Raw genomic sequence first — 6,451 nt, 5'->3', positions numbered from 1 at the left:
TTCACAAGCAAAGCCTCCATTGTCTATGTTGATCTCAGTATTAGTGCCTAATTTCCCACAATAGCCAATTAAGCTCCAAAAACTCAATGGCTTTGCCATCCCAAAGTTCCGAAATCTTTTCCCAATCCTCCCAAAAACTACATTGTCATGTCTGTCACATCCCAGATACCGATTTCACTATTAATCAATATTTCTATTGCTGTGGTAAAAATTACATGTGGTAAAAACAACCTAAGAGAAAGGGTTTATTCCCCTGTACTTTCAGGTGACAGCGACTTCCATTACTGAGGGAAGTCAGGACATGAGCAGAGACCCCAGAGAAGCACGTTCCTCATGGATTGCTTAGCTTTCTTACTGAACCCAAGATGACCAGCCCAGGGGTGGCACTGTCCACTGTGAGCTGGGCAGTCTTACATCAATCATAAAGAAATTGTAGCATAGACTCACACATGGGCCAAATCTGGCTGAGACATGACGTCAATCAAGGTCCCTTCTTTCAAAATGACTCTAGCTTGTGTCAAGTTGATGTAACAGCTAGGCAGCACACCTATCTTTCCATGTGACTGAAACCATTCCATTAGACTTGGTGACATACACCTGCAAAATGCCGGAATGAGTTCTCAATCTGATGGGGTGCATCACCCAGAAAAGGACATCACAAATGTGTATATCATGCACTTATTTTTAAGAATTTATAAAGAATTATACTCAGTATGATTTTTGGATTCATAAAGCAAAACGAACCTAATTCTGGCCATGCCTTAATTAAAATGAATTTCTCCTTTAGAATGATGGTAATGATCCTCTGCCAATTTGAGGAACTCTTAAAAAGCCACACACAGGGAACATTCTAGATCAGGTGAGTTTCCCCATCCACTTAAGACTGACCACACCAAGAGGCAAAAACACTTAATTGTTTTTCTCTTTTTCATTTGTCTTTTCTTCTTACGAGATTCTCTCAAAAAGTGGAGCAGCTTCAGCATTATGAAGAGAAATGGAACTGGAGACTCCAGGGTAGAGAGGTAGAGCCTGTTCCAAGTGGCTAGCCCCAGTACCTGGGACCATGGTAAGGTCCTAGGCTGACCTGCCACTAAAGGTCATGACTAAGCCCATGGCAGCACAGTGGCAGGGGCTACTATCAATTTCTGTGGCTCATATTACCATTAGAGAGTGTGGGGATGTCTCTGGTCAGGGTAGACTCTGGGGACCACATGAATTGTCCAGGGGCTGTGCAGAACTGGCCCTGCCCTTCATTGGAGAGCTGGCTTTAGCTCTTACCTGCAACAGCACTCAGGACCCTCACCCAGGAGCACAATGAAACTGGACTTAGTGACAACTAAGAATTGTGAAAGGAATAGTCCTGCAGATCCAAAGCTGCAGTATCTCCATGACAAATGGCAACAACAGGATAACTGGAAGGAGTTCCAATGAGGAGCCAATATTGATGGTGTCACAGTATGAGATGTTTTCTCTGACTATTTTTTTTCTTGTTTGTTCGTTCGTGTGTATGTGTGGTTTTTATTTGGGGGATGGGGGTGCATGATGTGAAACTCACAAAGAATCAGTAAAAAGTTTTTAAAAGGAGAGAGAGAGAAAGAAAGAGAGAGAGAGAGAGAGAGAGAGAGAGAGAGAGAGAGAGAAATGGAGATTCTCTCAAGATGGAAACACTGATGAAGAAACTGAGCCAGCTTTCTGCCCCTGGAAATAGGGACAGACATTTTTGGCCATTATGATGAGTGGTAGAAACTCTTGACACTTAGAACCTTACGTTCTAAATGTCTTGTAGTCTGGATCCCACTCTGCATGAACACAAATAACGGTGCGCAGTGTCATTAGGCACAGTGGTGGAGTCATGAATTGTATGGGCTTTCTTTCCTTCTTTCTTTCCACACCTTCTCTTCTCACTGCACTCCATACAACACTACCACTTCCACAAGTTCATTCTAGCTGCTTCCTTGTGGAAGAGAGCAAATGGGTTAACATCACCCAAAAGATAACCCAAGTCCTACTCCTCCTCATTGAGGTTGTCCTGGTTTCTTGGCTCATTGAGAATGATGTTTTCCACTCAACCTGTTGAATACTCTTTATTGGCCACTACTCAGAAATCCACTGCTCAAAAATTTCAGCCCTTGTGGTTGACTTTACTGCCAAATTAAAAAATAATGCAGTCGTTGAAGTCTGATACATATTGTTGGTCATCCACAAAGGTTCTTCCTTTTTACACGATATAGAAAACATTTGTTCTGTTATACTCATGCCTGTCCACAGCATGGGAGATGACAGGATTCCATTTTCTTCTCATGGGTAGACTGCTAGCCTCTATAAATTAAATTTTTAAATCATAACTTTACCCTGAGAAACCTGATGTTACTCCAGACCTTTCTCTGCAGACCTACATGAGCTGTAGAAGGTGACAGCTGAGCACCAAGTAGGTGAGATTCTCCTTGGTCAGGTGTGAATAATAAATGCCCAGAATATAAAATATAGATAAAGGAGCCTCAGAAACTCAGTGCTGGCTTGGTTACACTTGAGAGAAACAACTAAATAGAAGTATCAAGATGGTAGTTGGATATACACAGTTTAGATTCCAGAGCTGGAGGGACATATTTGAAGAGAAAATTAGTTCTAAGTCTAGCAACTGGTAAAGATAAATTATAGAGAGAAATACATATAAGAAAACTGGCATCTTAGAATGGAGTAACTTTAACACAGAGAACTTCTGAATACGAAACAATTAGGTTCTGAGTCTCATAAATATCAGGAATGGGAAGACTATCAGGTATGTTATTAAAATAAATAGCTGGACTGTTGATTTTACTAACCTCATGTTTTTGAAAACACAAAAGAACGGTGTGTATGTGTGTGTGTGTGTGTGTGTGTGTGTGTGTGTGTGTGTGTGTGTTCAAATGATAAAATTACCATAACTTTTGGTTATTCCTTTTTTTATTGTTTAAATTATCTCTACTAAACATGTGACAATTTTATATTGAGAAAAACCACAATAAGTAGTTGAAATAGTGATGACTTTTACAGTGTATACAAGGCATTTAATTCAGTATCTTCACGTTCACCTTAGGATGTGAACTTACTGTGAAAAAGTATTTCTCTTTTATTAGTCAAAGAATTTTGCCTACAAATTAATTTTAAAAATACATGGAATATTATTTCCTCCTGTATACAGGAAGAAAGACCAAGACATGGCCATGGTACTTTGGACAGTAAATATAATAGAGCATTCTTATTAAATAAACAAAAGTTCACAGCTAAATGTCACCAGACACAAGTCTACTAGTTATCTTGAGAATAACTTTATAAGCTTGAGTTGTGTTTTTGTATAATTCTCAAGTCTCAAATGCAGAGGGATTGCACAAAAATGCAATTCTTGGCCACAACTCACATTCCAAAAGAAAGAATAACAACAACAAAATACCCAGGCAAAACCATCAAACCACATCCTGGTTTTTAAAAAAAAGACCTTTAATGTGCTACTATGGCATCATCTGGTCCCCATCATTACCAGCTGTGACTTGCACACCCGGGGAAAGGCCAGGAACTAAAATCAAAGGCCCGTGACAAGTCTTTGAAGTTGAATGTGTTTAGCCCATTTTTAATGAAGGTGGTGACTAGAGAATTAAAAGGAAGGAGAGGCAGGGACAGTTGAGGACCAAGTTGCTAAGTTAGATCACTTCAAGTCTTACAAGTTGCATACTTTTAGGTGGATCACAATTATATCTGTTTTTTATTCAGTTCCTGTCAATCAAAGGTCACCTTTGAGCAAAGTCCATTGGGGGTGCGTGGGAAAAGGAATACAAAAGCAGAAATACTTTATATAAAGTAAGGAAGAAGTGACTAAACCCTCTGACAATGATATAAGACAATTTGGTCCTAATAACCAGATTCTCACAGCTGCAATGCATGGCTCCTAAGGCACATTCCACAGAGGAATTCCTCAGCATCGAAATCCTGACCCAACAAGTTCATCAAGACAAGCTTCTTAAAGCAGAACTTCATCACACTGTGAACGTCCCTGGGGGTGGGAGGGATGTAGTAAATGCATCGTTCCCCTACATTCTAAAATCCTTTCCAAGATCATCTCAGAAGCACTGTGTTCTAAAAATCTATGCTTAGGACATCCTTCCAGGAATGACTGTGGCCGTGCAGGACAAAGCAGCAAAAAGCTTCGTGAACACTAGGGCAGACTTAGACAGCAGAAAGTGAATGGCTTGATGAAAAATAGAGAGGAAGCCATGTCAGGCTGATAAACCTCACAATGGCTGAGAGGGTGCACTTAACAAAAACAAGAATTCTCTGTGATTAGGAACAAAGCATCTATTCCACACTGGACTTGAATAAGTAAGCTGTCTCTAAGTACAGTGAAAACAATCAGGCAAATAAGTAACTTTAGAACTGAGTCATCACATTGAGTTGTAATTAATATTAGGCCAATGGAAAAAAATTGTAAAGCTCGAAGAACCCACTAATGTTATAGATAGCAAACCATAGACGGGAATCCCTAAATTGGTCATTTTAAGTTATGGTTTTAAATAACTCAAGAGATGCCACAAAATTTTAGTAACCTGAGTATTTTAAAGCTAGAATATGTCTAACTCTCTTAATTTGCTTCTATAAGTTTGTTCTTGTCCCCCATAAGGCTGCATGCTTGATAAAGTAAATTAACAGTACTTGGTGCCTTCGTTCCTTTCGGAATCTACAATTATAACCCATAGGGCAGAAGCTCTGCCAATTATAATTCAATTCCTACAAGACATCATCAAAATGCTGATTCATCCTGACTAAACAAGCTGCATATGAATTACTCACTTCAATGCCAATGTGTTCATTATATCTGACTCTTGCCAAAGAAGAGGGAGATAAGGGGTCGCCATGTTTCCAGGGCATTTCATTAATGCACAGTGTAGTAAAACTGAGTTGCTTTTTTGCCTTCCATGAATCATGTAGAAGAACCAGTGAAAATTAGAGAAAACTGAAGGTTTCATTATCTGAAGGTGAAAGTGGAGTTTTGAAAACTCTCCTTTCTTAAATGTTTTTGCTATGTCAAATCTACATGTCATGAGTTCCCTAGGCCATACCTTTGCTACATTTCGATTTCTATAAAAAGGTCTGTAGCATTTCAGGGCCAAGCATGGGCCCCTCTCCACTGAGGGAAAACCTTTCCAGTCCACCCTCAGGAACCTGGGTTTTGACTCTTCTACAATCTTCATCAAATATCTGGCGCTTAGCTTTATCTTGAGTAATATTATTAAAATACCTTTTTACAAGTTCTTGAGTTACCTTCCCTTTAGATTGTCGACTCCTTGAGGACTGATTCCTATTCTGTATTTCTGTGTTTCTCATAGGCCTTTGTCGTGTCTTGGTTTTATAGATCATTGGTGTTTCAGTGTTTTCTAGACCCACTCTTTGTTCTTTGTGGATACATGGAGTAGTAGGTCTCAGGACTCATTGACTGATGCTGTGTCCCAGCTGCAGGACAGTAGCTGCTCATCCAGAGGGAACGAAACCTCAACAACATACACAAAACTGTGGCCATCCTTGCTCTTCTGATTTTTCTCAAAAAGCTCATCCGTGATGTTCTTCCTTTGGGAGAGCTCCTTGTCAATCAGTTTGTTCAGGTCTTCTTCAGGGGATCAATGGTTGTTTCCCATCGAATCTGTTCCATTGTTTCTGCCAGGCTCTGCCCCTGCCCCTTGTAAAAAAACAGTTTCTCTTGCTGCTTCAGAGATGCCTGTTCCAGGTAACTCTTGTGCTGTGGGTTATTTAATTGTTCAGCAGCTCTGGTGCAATATGAGAACTTTGAAAAGTTTTGGATAGGCATGATTCACTGGCAGCTCTTTCCTTTGGTTTCATTCTCATAAATCAAGACCATAGCTGGAAGTTGGAACCTAACTCCACATTTCTTGGCAATGTATTTCATCTTTTCATGTAATTCAGGGTTAAACTGGAGGAAATCTCATACAGATAGGACAACTGTACAACCATTTCCATGTATCATCCCTGTTATTCTATTTGCTCTAGGAAGGCAGGAAGTACGTCCACTTTCATTAAGATCTTATTACATGTCCTTGAAAAAGTACAGAAAGTGTACATCTGAACAGCAGTGAGGGTGTGGTTTCCATCCTACCACATTGCACAGAGCAGCACCGAGATCGACTGTGAGGCGAGGTGGAGCCTGATGCTGTAGGAAGCAGCGATAGCCATAGCCTACAGCCTGATAATCTGAGAGGGAAAGATTCTAAAAGAGCTTCGAAAATTTCTAAAAGAGCTGTCTTCATTCTCCAGAAATCTCCAGACAGCTCAGCTCTTGCTAGAAAAAAAAAAATCTAAAAAGAATTGATATTGATCTCATGCAGACCAAAAGCCCAGCAGTTTATTTACATATCAATTCAGTCCCTTTTGATTATTAGTTCATGAATTAGTATTCTAACACCTTAGC

At 39.9% G+C, this 6,451-nt stretch overlaps 1 pseudogene; it reads right to left on the bottom strand.

Annotated features, from left to right (window-relative positions):
- Positions 1 to 5,332: 5,332 nt before the first annotated feature.
- On the bottom strand, positions 5,333 to 6,065 carry Cep19-ps1 (centrosomal protein 19, pseudogene 1; annotated as a pseudogene).
- Between the last annotated feature and the right edge of the window lie 386 nt (positions 6,066 to 6,451).

Source organism: Rattus norvegicus, chromosome 3, assembly GCF_036323735.1.
Source record: "Rattus norvegicus strain BN/NHsdMcwi chromosome 3, GRCr8, whole genome shotgun sequence".
Classification (NCBI taxonomy): domain Eukaryota; kingdom Metazoa; phylum Chordata; class Mammalia; order Rodentia; family Muridae; genus Rattus; species Rattus norvegicus.
The sequence above is the reverse complement of the archived record's forward strand: the minus strand, read 5'-3'. Positions and strand labels throughout refer to the sequence as shown.